The following is an 18,640-nucleotide window of genomic DNA, read 5'->3' as shown; positions in this document are numbered from 1 at the left end:
CCCACCTAACTTAAAGGTTAAACATCACCTCCCGACCTTCAGCTTTTGGAAGAGGTAAGACAGCAAAAGGGAATCTGAGCCTGAGTTCTGGACTGCAAGTGTGCCCCTCTAGCTCTAGCTCATTACCCCTGAGCAACAAAGTGTTATTGGAGCACATTCTGCCTTGCTAGGTCCAAGAAGGTTCCTGAGAGGTTGTTAAGTTTGAGATGAATGTGGCAGAGTGCATAGATACAGGGGTAAAGCTATTCCATTTAATGGAGACATGTGCAGCAATGCAAAGTATTAAAAACATAGGCTTATTTGGGAATCTGCAGGTCATTCGGTGTGGCCAGAAAGGTCACTGTGAACAGGAATGGTGCTGAATGCTGCAGCTGGTGAAGTAAGCAAGTGCCCACTCCCAAGGGCGGCACGTTGGCATGCTCAGGAGATGGGTCTTTAGCCCCACTGCTAATGGGGCCACTGAAGGACTTTAAGTGGGACGATGATGAAATCATTTGCATTTTAGGGAGACTGCCCTGGAAGCATGATGGATATAAGCTTGAAAGGACACACCAGAAGGCCACTGAGGTGGCTGCTAATATATTCCAGGCAAGACATTATGAGGGTTTCTAGATGAAGTTAGTGGCCAAAATGAGGGACAAGCAGGATGGATTTGAGAAATATTTAGCAGTTATAATAACCAGGACTTTGTCACTTGGATATAAGAGATTAGATACATAGAAGGGTTTAGGATGACTCCCAGATATCTGGTTTATAAATTGATGTTCCATAGGCAGCAGGAAATACAAGTCTGAAATATGATGAGATGTCAGGGCCAGAGATATAAATTTGGAACTGATCATCATCCGTGCTATGGGAAAGGAAGAGATTAGTCCAGACCAAGATATTACAGTACTCACATTTGGAAGAGATGTGTTAAATAAATGTCAAATGACTAAATATGCATCCTTACATCCACCTGAGTATTTACAGATTACCTGGCAGGCCAAATATATTCTGCCTAACATATTTTGCAGACCAGTGCCTCAAAATGAATGAGGTTGGAGTTGAGTGGATCAGAGATCCAGAGCAAGGTGTAGGTCTGATTTTGTGAAGAGGTTACAGATAGTTTCAAAAATAATTATTTCTACCAAGTATGTATCTCAGTGCATTAACATCCTGTACCTGAAGTCATAGTGCTGAGTCATTCTTGTCCAGGGCAAGCTGTCACTCATTATCGTCAGCCTTGATTGGGGAGCACTGAGGCCTTGACCTGAGTAGCACTATGGATTGGAAGTGGGGAAGAATGGGAGAGCCCCCTGGTATGGAGCTCTGCAAAATCCACCTCTGTCTTTTTGCCGGCTATCTCAGACTGGGTGAGAATTCCAATCAAGGTCACCCCGGGGAAATATCTACATTATTCATCTAGTGAAACTTGAAATTAAAAAACTACCTAATTCTTGGGGGAGGGGATTATTTCCCCTTCCATTAATAAGTCCATTTCCCCCACTCTCATCTTCCCATTTATTGTATTTTGGAAGAAATTCCTGCCAGCTTGGGCATGGGAACGGAGTTCACCAAAGATCTCAGAATGTGCTAGAAGTCAGGTGGCCCCACCATCTCATTTCACTGATGCAAGACACAGGCTGGAGAGGTAAGCAGCACATGGGAGTGAGGCAGGATCCCAGGCTTTTCCATCTCTATATACACTCCTTGCACCACACAGTATGATGGGTCCCAATGGCACAGGCTTAGGGGACTGTCCCCTGCAAAACGACAGGAAAACCCCCAGCTCCCTGTACTCTCATCTCTGGCTTCTCAGAATTGAACCAGAGATGTGCATTTGGAGAATCATTGGAAACTGTTCAGTGGTTCTTCCAAATGTTAGAGGATGCCAGACTTCTGGTCTTCAGGACTGTGAGGGAATACATTTCTATTTTATTTTATTTTTTTAAAGTAGTGTATTGTCAAATTAGTTTCCATAAAACACCCAGTGCTCTTCCCCACAAGTGCCCTCCTCCATCACCACCACCTCTTCACCCTCCTCCTTCAACCTCAGTTCGTTTTCAGTATTCAATAGTCTCTCAAGTTTTTCGTCCCTCTCTCTCCCCAACTCTGTTTCCCTCTTCCCCTCCCCCTGGTCCTCCATTAGGTTTCTCCTGTTCTCTTGTTATACCTACGAGTGCAAATATATGGTATCTGTCCTTCTCTGCCTGACTTATTTCGCTTAGCATGACACCCTCGAGGTCCATCCACTTTCCTACAAATGGCCAGATTTCATTCTTTCTCATTGCCATGTAATACTCCATTGTGTATATATACCACATCTTCTTGATCCACTCATCAGGTGATGGACATTTAGGCTCTTTCCATGTTCTGGCTATTGTTGACAGTGCTGCTATGAACATTGGGGTACATGTGCCCCTATGCATCAGCACTTCTGCATCCCTTGGGTAAATCCCTAGCAATGCTATTGCTGTGTTATAGGGGAGTTCTATGGATAGTTTTTTGAGGAACCTCCACACTGTTTTCCAGAGCGGCTGCACCAGTTTACATTCCCACCAACAGTGTAGGAGGGTGCCCGTCTCTCCACACCCTCGCCAGCATCTATAGTCTCATTTCTGCTATTTTAAACCATCCATCTTGTGGTAATTTGTCATGGCAGCCCTGGGGAACTAATCCACTCCACTAGACTGCATGTTCCAGGCAATCAGGCAACACCCTGCTCACTTTTCCCTTCAATGTCTGTTTACAGCAGGTGCTGAGCCAGAGAAAGTGAAGCACTTGTTCTACTCATAAGTTCCCCAAAGCTGTGTCCCAGTCCCTTGTTCACTAAGCAACTCCTTTGACGTACAAGTGCAAGGTGGGAAATGGGCTCCATTTCCCTGAGAAATTAGCAGGCTTTTTCTCCCTCTACTAAGTCTGTGTTATATTCTTGAAGCCCACTTGGGAGCCTCATTGAGGCTTGTGTTGCTACTGATTATATCAAAATGTGTCAGTCCCAATCTTCTATAAGGGAATGAGCTGAACATGTCTCTTCTGTGTTCCCAGAGCACCCTGGGAAAACTTCACTCCTGGCTCTGCCACAGGCTATTGAACTAATTACCTGGTGCTTCTCATCCCCCAAGACCAAGCACCCTGCAGCGGGTGGTCTTATTTCTGAACCCCCAATACCCAGTGTCTGGCACATAATAGGATTTCTGTGCCAGTGCTGCACTAAACAAACCTGGCTATTCCAGGTTCTAGGACATTTCTGGATAATCATAGCATTCCAGTCCTCAGTCAGAGAGACCCAGGGTCTCAAAGAGGATTTTGTGTGTACATTTTGTGTTTTATAGGCACACTGTACTCATAGAGAGGCCGGAGAGCTGGCCCAACCTATTCCTTCACAGTTTATTATGCGGAAAAAGATAAGCCATCTGTTTTCCTGGGCTGTTAACTTGGCACCTCATTTCATGTATAAAACTTGCATTAAAAGGTACTACCTCTGTGAGTTAATCAACCATATAAAGATCAAAAGTACTTTATAGTACAAGGGACTTTCAGAGCTCATACCCTATGAAGAATGACTGCAGACCAGGTGAGAGAGATGGGTATCCAATCATTAATCCTCAAAACAACTTAAAGAAGTTAGTATAAGACTCACCTCAAAGATGGTGGATTTGAGACTCAACAAAGTTAAGTGACAAGCCCAAGGTCACATAGCTGCTAAGGGATGGAGCCCAATGTCTCTGACTGAAAGCCACCACATTTGGTTTTTTTTTTTTTTTTAAGAACTCCATTCAGACTCTCGAAGTGACAGAATTCTAAAGAAAATAACCAACTGTTTTTCCCAAGAAGATTTGGAATCACTTGTTCAAATGGGTGATTGTCTTCACAGCCATCTCTTGGAAAGTTAAATAGCAGTTTTGATGATTTGCTGCTCCTCATTTCATTTGGGGAATGCTTCAGAACCTGAGGGACATTCTTTTAAGTATGATTTCTGGTGGCTAATCTTTAACTCTGAAGTCTTTCTTTCTGAGAAAAAACATGGAGAATAAAGCAGATGATTAAACTAGGCATTAATGTCTTCAGTCAGAAATTTAGTTCGCTATAAAGATGCAGGAGGGATTTTCAGGGTGGATCTGGAGACCACATTGACAACTTTCTGCACCAGATTTGGAGCCAGGCAGAAGGAGTATGATCTTTATTATTACTGTTGATCAAAAAAGACTTCTAGGGGCGCCTGGGCCGACATCTGACCTTGGCTCAGGTCATGTCTTACAGTTCATGGGTTCAAGCCCCGTGTTGAGCTCTGGGCTGACAGCTCAGAGCCTGGAGCCTGCTTCGGATTCTGTGTCTCCCTCTCTCTGCCCCTCCCCCACCCTCAAAATTAAATAAACATTTTTAAAAGGCTTCTAAAATTTTTTGAATAACACAATTGAAGATATAACCTCCAGGAAATTCATCTAGATGTTTAAGCTCTGGTACCTGTTACATGGGTCCAGGGGCAAGATAAGCAGTTCAAAGTGAATGCTTTGGGGTTTTCTGCATTCCAGTGGACTGAATGCATTCTCACACTTGGCGGTGAGGTTAGCTCCTACAACAGTTGCAACAATAAAATAATGCCATATTCAAGGCCCAATCATTCCTTATCTATCTGTTCATTACTGCTCTGTAGCACAATGAGTTTCCAGGAAAAAAAAAAAAAGAATTGGGCATCTATTACAATAAGAAAAATGTGTCTTTACAAAGGACTGGTAAGTAACTGAGAATGGCTTCCTTCCTTGAGTGGAGCCAGTGCTGCACCTGAAATGATTGCTTAAATATTTATTGCAGAGTTTTATGTCAACTGGCTGACCAGGATTCAGATCTTAAGAGAATTTTTTCATACAACATATATTTCTTTTTCATTATGCTAGATATATATGTTCCTTGTAGAGAAACTAGAAACTGCTGACAAGCAGAAATAATACTTAAATCATGCATAATCCTGCCACCCAGAGATAAATACTGTTAATATTTTTGGTGAACGTTCATTCAAGTGTCACTGTATATTTACCTATTTTTTACACAAATGGGATCACATTATACATGCAATATTATAACATGGTTTATTAACTAAGGAGTACCATGAACATCTCTCTATGGCAATAAATGTACTCGTACAGTGCAATTTTCAACAAATGGTGCATAGTATTCCACTTAAATAAGAACCCATATTTATCCAATCCTGTACTGTTGAACTATTGAGTTGTTTCAAAATCATGCTTTTTGCTATTATAAATCATAGTATAATGAGGTCACCCTGGGAAGGGTGTGTTCTGTGAGAAGAGGACAAGCAGGGACAAAACATCCCTGATGACAAGGATAGGCCCCTTGGGATGAAATGGAGCCCAAAGGACAAGAAAGAGCAGTCAGAAAACAAAGTAGAATGGTGGGTGCTAAGAGCTTGGGGGAATGGATGTTCAATGAGTATAGCATTTCTGCATGAAACATAAAAAAGTTCTAGAGATCTGATTATGACATTATTTTATGAAGAGGGTAGATCTCATGTTATATGTTTTTTAGCACAATTATATATAGGAAGGAAGGAAGGAAGGAAGGAAGGAAGACAGGAAGGAAGGAAGACAGGAAGGAAGGAAGCTAGCTACCAGAGGAGCAGAACTAAAACCAGGAGGGAGGGTTTTTAACAGAAGTCAGTGGTGGAAAGAACTTCATAAAGAAGGGAGAGGCTTCTCAACACTGCAGTGTTTGCCACCACACCAATAAATGATCATCCATGGAATCAACTGGATGTTCTATACAATCCATAAGTGCAACTTCACAAAATTATTTCACAAAGTCCTTGAATTTACCCCCCACAAAATACAGCCATTACTGAGTCACTTCATCATCCAATAGAGTTGGCATTCATGAGGTTGACTCTACAACCTGAAGATGCTTTCTGGAAACTTGGTTGCTGACTTCCTGGTCCATGACAGCCTATGATAATGAACATGGATGCTGTGTCTCATAAGCTATAACACTCATTTCTGGTGTTACAAATGGGTATGCCCCCTAAATGACAAATCTCTACACTGCCCATTGCTTATTATACAACTACAGGGTCACCCATGCACAAATTGACCAAAACCTTCCCTGCTCCTATGGCTGTACCTTTACCATTGGTCTGGTTTCTTTCTGCAGGGGAGTTTTTATCTTTTCCCATAACTTTTCTAACATATTTCATTGGAAATTATTGATTGTTTCAGTCACATCATGCATAATATCTGTATTAGAAGATACAGACAATAAATAAAAATCCTTCCAAATGATGCATGAGCCTCTTAAAATTCACCAACATCACTTACACTGCCATCAGCCAGGTTTAAGACTTAATGCATTCTTATGACATTAGATCCTGTCCTTTACAGGCTGATGCTTTCAGAGCTTCTCAGTGGGGCCCCAGGGTGGTTACTGCAAATGGTATTTTGCATTCCAACCCTGGATTTGCCCAGGAGGTTCATGGCTTTAGCACCGAAATTCCCAAGTCCTTGAAAACTTCAGGATTGTAGGTCACCATGCATGTGGCCTCCGTTAGTTTCACTACTTCTTTCTACAGAACCCAAACTAGAGGCCTTTTTATTCCAGATTTCATAACTCAATCATCATTACCTCAGAAAGAATTACATGCAGCTTATTAACAGTTAATATTTATAAGAAATTATAAAAATATATAGAACAAATGACACAAAATGGCACAATTCTTTGGGGTTCTGGCATGAACCTGCCCCCACACTGTGACTGATGTAGCTCTCACCCAGAAGTGATTTCTCAGTCCTATCCAGGTCTTCTTATATTACACAGGATTAGTGTCATATCTGACCCTTCTTCATCCATCCATTTAGTCTGCAAATTGAGTGCCTACTATGTCTAGTAATGTGCTGGGCACTAGAAATACAGCAGAAAATGAGCTGTATCTGTATCCCACTTGGTAGAATTTACACAACAGTGGAGTAGACTGATATTAATCAAATAATCTCATGAATGAATATATAATTATTAATTTTGAAGAGTGCAATGCAGGAGAAATCCAGAGTATCCAACAGCTGATTTAGGCTCAGAGATAGCATCTCTAAGGAAGAAACATGTAAACTCGCCATGAAGACTGAGTAGAAATGCATATTAAAACTCCCACCAGGGGCACCTGTGTGACTCAATTGGTTAACTGTCTGACTTTAGCTCAGGTCATAATCTCGCAGTTCATGAATTCAAGCCCCACATCAGGATCTGTGCTGACAACTTGGAGTATGCTTTAGATTCTCTTTCTTCCTTTCTCCCTGCCCCTCCCCTGCTCATGTCTCTCTCTCTCTCAAAACTAAATATTAAAAATTTTAATTAAAAAATAAATAAAACTCCCACCAGAATAAAAACTTTAAAAGTCAGGGGAATCTTGGGGCACCTGGGTGGTTCAGTTGGTTAAGTGACCAACTTTGGGTCAGCTCATGATCTCACAGTATGTGAGTTAAACCCCTGTGTCAGGCTCTATGCTGAAAGGTTCAGAGCCTGGAGCCTGCTTTGGATTCTGTGTCTCCCTCTCTCTTGCTCCCATTCATGCTCTCTCTCTCTCAAAAGTAAATAACACATTAAAAAGGTTTTTTTCTTAAGTCAGGGACACCTGGGTGGCTAGGTTAGTTAAGTGTCAGACTCTTGCTTTCTCCTCAAGTAATGATCTCATGGCTCATGGGTTTGAGCCCCGCATGGGGTTTTGGGCTAACAGTGAGGAACCTATTTAGGATTCTCTCTCCCTCTGTCTTTGCCCCTCCTCTGCCTCAAAAAAATAATTTAAAAATTTTTAATAAAAACAATTTAGCATAGGGGCACCTGGGTGACTCAGTTGGTTAAGCATCTGACTTCAGCTCAGGTCATGATCTCATGGCTCTTGAGTTCAAGCCCCACATCAGGCTCTGTGCTGACAGCTCAGAGCCTGGAGCCTGCTTCCAATTCTGTGTCCCTCTCTCCCTCCACTCCTCCCCTGCTCATGCTCTATCTCTCTCTCAATAATAAATAAACATTTAAAAAATTAAAAAAAAACAATTGGGCATTATCTGATAAAATTCTTGCACAAATGCACCAGGAAATATGCATAAAATGTCCATAGTAACATAGTTAAGAAAAAAACAAAAACTAGAAAATAGGTGAAAAGGAGGAAGGTTAAGGTAAGAGGAGAAAACTGAAAGGGTCAAGAATGACTTGCCCAGATTTGGCTCGGGCAGCTGGCTGGATAGAGTTGCCTAGCCACCTGCTTTCCCTGCAGGTCCCACAAGAGTCCATTTGCAATTTGGTTTTGAAGTGCTCCCAGTTGCTGTCTGCAACTGCTCAAAAATCACTCTGCCTGCTAGTGCCTCAAAAACATTAAGGGTGTTTTTATTGCTCCAGTGATTTCTCTGTTGCCTTTCAAAAAAAAAACCAAGAAATGCAGGAAATGCTATGGAGATAATTCCTCTCCAACACCAGAGGACTCTATTACTGGCCCTCGCCCTGCCCACCCTCCAAACGTCCTCAGATGGTGTAATGGCCTTTAATTTCAAGTGCAGCCTGAAAGACTCCCCCATCACGCAGCATCCAGTTATTCTATGATTATGCCCCATCTCCCACCATGAAACTTCCCTCACTCGTCACCCACCCCTTTCCCTCACTGCAGCTAGAGTTAAAAGCAGCCACCTGCTGCCCCATGGGGTTTAACTACTTCACTCTTTCATGCCTTCTTATATATGTGGGTCACATATGCAACTTGGTACTTAGATCCATTCGCCTGTCTACAGGCTTGAATCATCTACTATTGAATATCCTGGCTTATAATGTGTTACTTCCATAAGTCATTCTGTTTTCCATGTTGATCAAGCCTGAAAGATTAATGAGGAGGAATGCTATACTGAAATGTCTTATAAGAAATTGCTTAAGGGGATGAAACCATACACAAAACTTCAACATGACTACTTACAAATCGCCTTGTATGAGGCAATCACACTGTCATTTATTAAAAAAAAAAAAACAGCTCCCTATTACCTTGCTTATACTAAGCAGTAGTTAGCACTGAAAATAGTTTTAACAAAGTAAGAGGGTACAGACTATGCCATGTGCTCTGAAACAGACTTTTACAGCCAAAGACTATATGTAAGGGTAAAATATGGTAGACTGTTCAGTATAATCCATGATGGGCATCAACTTTTTTTGAGAAGTTAATCAAAATCTTGGCCAAATGTGCCCAGGTATCTTACAGTCTCATCTGAGTCTTTCATGATTGTCAGAGCCTTCTTGTGATAACTCAAAGTCCTACTAGTTCCATCTCAAAACCTTGAGGGGAACAGTAGATCTTTTCTGGCCATGAAAAGAAGTATGAGGGGACTCTCTCAGCATTTCTATACCCAGCACTTGTGATCGCATGGAGATGGTGAAGTCTTTTGTTCACAAAGGGAGAGAAGAGCCCTATATACCAAGGGTCATAGTCATTCAATACGTATAGTTTCATTCTTTTCAGTTTCTTGAGTCACACATTGCTATGATGACACCTATTTTCTTAAGCTAAATCAGTCTCAGTATGATCAGTGATCACATACACAGCAATAGATTTGCCTCTTTTTCTGTTGCTGTTCTTAATGGTAGGTAAATCAATCTTGCAAATAAAATTTATATTACTAAATTTGAACACATAGAATATATTATAAAAATCCTATGAGCAATGTTCTAAAAAATAAGTTTTAGAAGCCAAATAAGTTCTTAAATTGGCAATGCCAACACATGATTCTGTGTAGTGCTATTAAATTGACTCAGATATCCAAATGTTATACTATTAAAACACTGCTCAATAATATTGACTGATGATTTCCAATGGTTGAGTATTATCTACAGACTGAGTAATATCTATAGTATTATCTACAGACTGTACTACATTTATTTATTTATTTATTTATTTATTTATTTATTTATTTATTTTGAGAGAGAGAGAGAGACAGAGATAGAGCAAGAGTGAGGGAGGGGCAGAGAGAGAAAGAGAGTAAATCCCAGGCAGCCTCAGCACTTTCAACAAGGAGCCCAATACATGGCTTGATCTCACAAGAACCGTGAGATTATGATCTGAGTAGAAATCAAGAGTCCGCTGCTTAACCAACTGAGCCACCTAGACACCCCCAGATTATAGTTTTTTATAAATATTCTACCAGAAAAAATGAAAAGACAATAAGATGTGAAAATTGTCATAGAATATTTCAATATTAAATTAGAAATTGAACTCAAATCCAAATTAGCAAAAGTAATATTGATTTCAATGGCAAAACCAAAATACAGAAAAACAAATTATTTTTAACATTAAAAAAGGAAATGAGTTTAAATGAAGCAGCACAAACCATGATATCCAATTTGGAGATGCTTCTGGATGCACGCTTAAACATTCCTACCAATACTGATGTAAAATGAAAGAAATGTCTCTACATCTGAGATATTTGTCACAAACAGAAATCAAAACTATTGGAAAGGACAATTCATGTGTAGTGTGCTTTAAAATTTTTATTTTAGGATGACAACTTTTATTTTATTATTTTCTTAATAGTTTATTGTCAAATTGGTTTCCATATAACACCCAGTGCTTCTCCCCACAAGTGCCCCCCACCATGACCATCACCCCCTCCTTCCCCCTCCCCCTTCAGTCCATGGTTCATTTTCAGTATTCAGTACTGAATACTGTGTCCCTCACATTAAATATTTGTAGTGTCTTTCAAACTTTTAGAGGATTTTTATTTGGCCTTTATTTGGTGCCAACCGTCCCTTCTTTGGGTGTTTTCTACTATCAAATGCTTATATCAAGAAAACATTGTTCTGTGTGTTATTGAAATGCATAATATTTTCATAATATATCAGTTTATATAAACCAGTCATTTATTATGCAGGTAAATTTTTCTGTATAGAAAACCTCTGTATATATAACACCATCACCGAAATTCACTATTTATTATTATGGTCACTTGTTATTTTTAAACTCATAAATAAATTGTGAAAAATTGCAATATAAGGTTTGGCTTTGGGAATTCCTGGAAATCCCCAGGGATTCTAACTTCTCATTCTTCAATTCTAAATACTCACATGTATCATGCATTTGGAAATTCTATTTCCTGTACATTTTAAAATAGAAACTGCATATATTTACGGTGTAAAACATGATGATTTGACCTATATCTATATGGTGAAATGATTACTACAGTCAAGCTAATGAATGTATGTCCTTTTCGTAGTTGCCATGTTTTTGTTTGTGGTGAATGTATCTGAAATCCATTATTTTAGAAAATTTTCAGTATATTGCAATATTATGCAATATTTGCAGAAAATATTCAGTACAATATTATTACCTAATGTCATCGTGTGGTACACTAGATCACTGGACTTATTCTTCCTATATAACTACAACTTTATATCCTTTAATCAAAATCTCCCTATATAACTACAACTTTATATCCTTTAATCAAAATCTCCCCATTACTTCCCACTCCTCAACCCTAGTAATCACCATTCTACTCTCTGTTTTATATTCATTTGATTTTTTTAGATTCCACATATTAGTGAAATCACATAGTTTCTTTCTGTGTCTGGCTTATTTTACTTAGCATAACACCTTCCAGTTTCATTCATGTTGTTACAAAGTGTATGATCTTTTTTTTAAAGGCTGAAAAATATCCTATATACATACCACAATTTTTCATCCATTCATCCATCAACATATGCTTAGGTTGTTTCCCTCTCTTGGCTACTGCAAATAATGCTGTAATGAACATGAGAACACAGATACCTCTCCAAGGTGCTGATTTTATTTCCTTTGAGTTTATACCAAGAAAAGAGATTGCTGCATTGTATGGTAGTTCTATTTTTAGTTTTTAAGGAACCTCCATGCTGTTTTCCATAATAGCTGTACCAATTCACATAGCCACCAACCGTGTGCAAGGACTCCCTTTTCTCCAGATTCTCAACAACACTTCCTAGCTCTTATCTTTGTGATGACAGGCATTCTAACAGGTGCAAGGTGATATCTCATTGTGGTTTTCACTTCCGTTTCCCAGATGATTAGTGATATTGAGCGCCTTTTCATGTAGTTGTTGGCCATTTGTATGCCTTCTGTGAAAAAAAATCTATTCAGTTCCTTTGCCATGTTTTAATTGGATTGTTTGTTTTTTGCTATTGAGTAGTAGGAGTCCTTTATATAGTTCAGATAGTAACCCCTTGTCAGATCTACAGTTTTTCCTGCCCATTTATTAATGCTACTTAATGCATCAGAAAGTTTGCACAAGACTCTAACGCATTAGTTCGGGTGAACTTTATTTGCATATGGGTATTTAGGCAGTATATGGTCTTTCTATATACTACATACCTATGGAATTGAAAAATTACTGGAATTGAAAAATTACTGGAATTGAAAAATTACTGGAATTGAAAAATTACTTTATGAAAACTAGAATTTTCAGGAAATTCTTTCAAGTGGCCAAATATTAGTGGTACTTAGTAATTTTACAAAATAATTAATTACACCTTGTATTTCAATGTTTGAGATTTTAAATAAGGTAAAATTTTCTGATGAGTTTTCTTAACTGTTCAAGAAATTTTATTCATGGAGTCCTCCATTATGATGTTATGATCACATGGATGACAACATGGATTCTGCTAGAAAGAAAAGCATGTTCTTCATAGCAGATAAAGGTGTGGCTTAAGAAATATTCTTATTCAAATTATAAACACATTTTTTCATAAAAACTAAAATAAATTATTTTGCAAAGCAGATGAGTCCAGTTGATAAATCTTCAGCTAGGGCTGTTACTGAGTTAATATTTGTCACGGTGCACTGCAATTTATCATAACTTTATTGTGGACCCCTTGCTAGTAGAGTCTCAAGAAAAGCGATCAACTGCTCTAGTAATAAATATTGAAGAGTAATAGTCTCTATATTTAAATTTATTGCTACCCCTCCAATTAGGGTAAAATTTCTGTAACATGAAAAATATTATCTTAGCCCAGATTCCCTAGAAAGCAGAGCCTGAGACAAGGATTGAGTCCCCTAATGCTTCATTTGACAGGCGCAGTGCCAGAGCAGTGAGAGTGAGAGAAAAGGGAGGCTGAGAGGGATGGACAGCACTGCAAAATCCTGTGTATTACAGCACTAGCCACCACTTTACAAGCTGTGAGAACATAAAGCTGACTACTCAGTAGATATACCCACTGGACCAGAATCTCTAGACAGGCTAATACAGAGAAAGTGTGGCTTGGGATTGACATGGGAAGCAGTAAGGAGCAGTAATTCATCTACCTAGCTCCTTTCCATCTCTTATTTCCTTCCATTAGTCAAAGTTTGCCCTAATGGGGACTTAACCCATCTGAACTTTTGGGTTATATCTTCTAGCCTCTTTGGCTAATGCTCTGGAAATGAGATCCCATGCCCCACCACACAGCATCTCATCCATGACCTGTAGGAGGGTGAAAAGACAAAAACTCAGGGTGGTGACTAGTCAGTCTGGCTGGGCATCAGGCCTCAGTGACTTATCACCTCCAGGTAATAGAGCCATACAGCCCCCAGAGGGGGATGGCCAGAGCAGCAGCTGAAGCAGAACAAGCAGCTAAGAACCCAGAAGGTGACAGCACTGAGAGAGCCTTAGAAAGAGTAAGAGATATGCTTGGGCTGAGTACTTCATATCAGTTTCAAGTATTGTCTTTGACAGGGTGTTAACGGCTGAAGTATCTTCCCACCAAAACTTGTATGTTGAAGTCCTGGCTCCCCCAAATCCTCTCAGAGTATATTTGGAGATAGGATCTTTAAAGAGGTAATTACAGTTAAATGAGGTCACTAGGGAGACTGTGATCCAATATGACTAGGGTCCTTATAATAAGAGGACATTAGGACACTGACAAACACACAGAGAAGACCATATGAAGACAAAGGGAGAAGATGACCATCCGCAAGCCAAGGAGAGAAGCCTCAGAAGAAACCAACTTGCTGGTATCTCCATTTTGGTCTTCTAGTTTCTAGAACTATGAGAAAACAAATCTCTATTGTGTAAGTCACCGTCTATTGTTTTCTGTATGGCAGCTCTAACAAAATAATACACAAAGATAGATCAGAAATCAGTCGTATCAAACTCCATGCTGCCTTTCTTACAAGTCTATCACTTGTTCATATTCCCTTGAGGTCAGTTCCTAGAGCAGCCAAATTATTAACTCTCTGACTCTACCAGAATAAATGGGTCATCTTATTTTTTTAATCAAAATGAAAGTCTCCAGTAAAGTAATAGATGCTTTTGCTAGTAGAATGCAACATTATATTCAAATAGACACTGTATGTTTTAATGAATATTTATTTATTGCACTGGTATTAACTCTACAATTATCTTACTACCCTTTACTGGGACATTGCAACAATTATTCATGTATTAGTGTACCGATTATTGAGATTGTGGGGCAACTTCAATCAAGTCAATAAAAGAAATGAATAAAATAATAGAAGTTATGACATGTTCTTTAAAAAAACAAAACAATACAAAAAACCTAGAATTTGTAGAATCCACAGTGAAGCCTGATACAAAAACAAACTAGAAAAGCAGAATTGGCTGAAACAACAAACATTTACATGGCTGCAATGAATGTCAACTTCATACAATTATTGGTTTATTCAGTTCAGTTGCTGCTTTGGGGGTCGAAAAAAATCATGTGAATTGAACAAAATACATTTAAAAAAATCAAAGATGGGAGATTACTGTGCAGTGAACAAGAAAATAGCAAACCAAAACACTGTTTTATTTATAAGTTTTAGCAAATGATTTAGTAATGCCCTACAAACTCTTTTTAATTAGGCTCATTTACATGATAGCAAAATAAATAAGCATTGTTTTAACCTGTTTTATTTTATGTATTTCCCCCTTTCTCTATCTTTTAGCCATCTCTTCTTTTGGAAGTTCCTGTACTATTTTTCTCATGTCTCATGTTTTACATCCTCATAATTGTATTTTATTGCTCCTCTGGTTGGGCAAGCTGTTTTGAATCCTATCAACATTCATTTGAGTGCCTTTGTAGGAGGCACTGAGTTAGTGGGAGGAGAAAAATAAACCAAGCTAGTCCCTTGTCCTCCGGGTATTTACTATCTAGAATGAACAAGCACTGAGAGGTTAGAACCAAATCTGTTTAGCTTGAGTACAATTCCTGCTAATACTAGAGCAGGAATTAAAGGTAAAGTCATTTGACCCCTCTCCAGTGCCTTCTCACCACCCCCACCACCACATAAAGCTGCCCTTCAGCAGTGAAATGGATACATAAATTGTGGTTGAGTCACACAATGCATGAAGCAATGTGTTTGAACATTTACAACTGCATCCAACAATACGGATGAATTTTGCATACACAATGTTAAAAAAAGAAGCCAGACATCAAAGGGTGCCTGCTGTATAATTCATGTATAAAATTCATAAAAGCAGGCAGGACTGTGGCGTTAGGAGTCAGGAAAATAGTTACTCTGGGAGTGAGTTGTGGGAAGCAGTGACTGGGTAGGAGCATGAGGGGGGATGTTCTGGAATGCTGGGGATGTTCTCTCTGTCTGAGTACTGGTGAAACAGGTGTGGTCAGTTTGTGAAACTTCATTGAGCTGTGCACTCACTTTTCTCTATGGATTATTTTGCCACACACAGTTTTTAAAAATATTATCAAATTATGCTCAGCAATACAAAGTTTTTCTAATATTGATAATAATTTAGCCCAATGATTTCTTGATTTTCATAGCAACAGGTAATAATAATATTTCTTCATGACAAATCTTATATAGAGAGAAATTACTTCATTTGAAAATGTATAAGAGGGTCTTTGTAGCAAAATCCCCTCTACATGTGGGCTGAAAGAGGAATTTGTGCAACATAATTGATCAACTTTTGTATCATCTGCCCATTCCAACTGGTAAGCTAAAAGCCACAGGAAATCAGGCTAAAAATAAAAACATAGTTAAGTCTATTTTGAAAGGCAGCAAAGGGCACTGTGGCAACAAGCACCCCGAGTATGATACTAGATGAACAAAGTACATGTGTTTTTTAAATTATCTTTGATGAACAAAAATGCTCTTTGAAAAACATTCACCTCTTCTTTGCTAGCACCCATAAAGCAAAAGAGATCTAATGGACACTCCACTAAGTGAGGAATGAACAACTTGTGAATATAAAAAAAAAAAAAGTACCTTGTTTAACTTATCTACACAAAAGAAATATACATGGAGTCAATTGGGCCAAATAAGCTGTTGGAAAAAAAAAAAGTCCCCTCAAGGAACAACACAACAAAAAGGGAAATCAATGGAATTTTACAAGCTAGAGAAGTGTGTTATATAATTTAAGATCTATATTTAATTGGTAGGATTGAAAGTCTACACTTTCCTTCCACATATAGCTATGCATTTGTTATATTAGCATATTGTGTTTAAAAGCAATTCCATGGGTCCCAACTGCAAAAACACAACAAGAATGTTGAATTATATCAACCCAAAGTAAGCATCTTAAAACCTGATTAGATACATACTAAATCATGACATGACAGATATAAAATGAATCCCTAGTCTATCCTAGGACTTTCAAACAAGGACTTATGAAAATGGTTCAGAATATAAAATTATGGAAAACATTACAGTACATCAAAGCAAAGCAAGTTTAATTAGGCTTAGTTTGATAATTGCTGAAAACAAAGAACCTGCCTCACAGCATGGCTGGTGTAAAATCCAGCAGTAAGTCCAGTTGATCCAAATTAAAACCGCCCTATCTACCATCCCATATGAATCCTTTTATCTGAAGTCTACAGAGAACAAAGAATTACACTCCAGCTCAGAATGACAGAGGGCCGGTGGTTTTTTCATCAGGATTTGCTTTGGCTAAAACCTGACTATGTATGTTTCGCTTCTCTATTTTAAAAATGTAACAAGGATTCAAAGGTAAAAGCCAAGACAGTAACCAGTACTAGGCAAAAGCTGGTAGCAAACAAGGTATTTCCTCATCATATTTAGATCCGTAGAATCCATTTCCACCTTTCCCCACAAAGGTCTCACAGGGAACAAAATTTATCACCTGGCAGCCAGATTCTTTTCTGACTTATTGACTCTCTAGAGGCGAAATATAGAAATGGATCGCTCAGGAGAATTATAAAACTTCACCCAACTTTAAGGAGATTAAAAACATCATGAAACGAATTGGGTCACACTATTATTGCTATACTAATTTTTCAGAGTGAAAAACTGTAACAGGAAACCTGGAAGACTAAAGGGAAGTCAGAGGTGGAGGTGGAATGCAATCAAATCTCCTTCCTTCCCCGCCTGGTTCAGACCCTCGTCACCCACCACCAGGATGGTCACTGAGGTCTCCTCTCTGGTATCCCTGACATCAGGGCTTCGTGGCCACCCATGTGCAACACCCTCCCCCAAATTCTAATTCTAGTAAATAAATATAATTGTGTTGTCTGCCCACTGATAGAATTCCACTGAAATTTAAAAAATTTAATCCTCATATGAAAACCAGTCAACCTCACTCATAATAAAAATGCTAATGAAAGCAGCAATTAAATATCATTTTTAGTTATCAAATGGGCACAAATGTCACACAAAAAATGATTAGTACTGTAAGAGTTACAGAAGAGGCACTTTTATAAATACCTCTAGTGAAAGCATCTATTAGTATAGCCTTTTTGAAAATCAATCTGGCTATATAAAATCATGGGCATTAAAAAAAAAAAGAAGTCATATGCTTTGACCCTACTTCTAAGATTTTATCCTAAAAAGTAGTCAAAGTTATGAACAAAGATTTATATAGAAAAACAGTGATGAGAGATTAAAATTGCCATCCTTAGCAGAAGCAATGTAAAACTCCAATATTAAGAAAATAGTGGCCAGGAGGCCACCTCAAGACAGACTAGACACCTGTCTCAATCAATTTAGGCTGCTCTAACAAAATACTGTGGACTGAGTGGCTTGAAAACAAAAGAAATTTGTTTCTCACAGTTCTAGAGGCTGGGAAGTCCAAGATCAAAGTGCAAGCAGATCCTGTGTCTTGTGAGAACCCACTTCCTGGTTCACAGCTGCCCATCTTCCCACCATATCTTCACACGGCAGAAGGGGTAAGGGAGCTGTCTGGGGTCTCCTCTATAAATGCACTAGTCCCATTCATGAGGACTCTACCCTCTTGACCTAATCACACCTCAAAGGCCTCACGTCCAAATATCATCACATTGGGGGTTAGGATTTCATCATGTGACTTGGAGGGGTGGGGGTGAGATCACAAACATTCAGTCTATAGCAACACCACAGGTCAGAACTCTGGGGAGAAGAAATTCTATAGCTAGAATGAGCTGTGCATACACTGACGAGTATCCAGAGTAAGAAAAGAAGTGAAGTTGATTGTTAAGGCCATGCGTACAGACGTACATGAGCAGGAGGAAGTTGCCTCAGTTTGCAATACCCTGTAAAGTTGTTAATGCTGCGTTCAAAATATATATTGACTTTTTAATAATGTATATACGTAGCAAAGAATTCAAGTAATATAGATATGCAAAAGTGAAGTTTTAGCACTAACACCACCACATGAAATAAATCATTATTAATAGATTTTATAAAGTTTTTATTTATTTATTTTTGAGAGTGAGAGTGTGCAAGTGG

General features: G+C 38.8%; 1 long non-coding RNA gene across 1 annotated transcript; it reads right to left on the bottom strand.

The window, feature by feature from the left end:
• Window positions 1-736: 736 nt before the first annotated feature.
• LOC115290736 lies at window positions 737-18,240 on the bottom strand. The gene is made up of 4 exons (XR_003908185.1): window positions 17,985-18,240; window positions 11,681-12,102; window positions 3,626-3,996; window positions 737-850 (listed from the first exon to the last, which is right to left on the bottom strand). It is a non-coding gene; the product is annotated as an uncharacterized LOC115290736 (long non-coding RNA).
• Between the last annotated feature and the right edge of the window lie 400 nt (window positions 18,241-18,640).

The sequence above is a fragment of the Suricata suricatta genome, chromosome 1, assembly GCF_006229205.1.
Source record: "Suricata suricatta isolate VVHF042 chromosome 1, meerkat_22Aug2017_6uvM2_HiC, whole genome shotgun sequence".
Taxonomy (NCBI): domain Eukaryota; kingdom Metazoa; phylum Chordata; class Mammalia; order Carnivora; family Herpestidae; genus Suricata; species Suricata suricatta.
The sequence above is the reverse complement of the archived record's forward strand: the minus strand, read 5'-3'. Positions and strand labels throughout refer to the sequence as shown.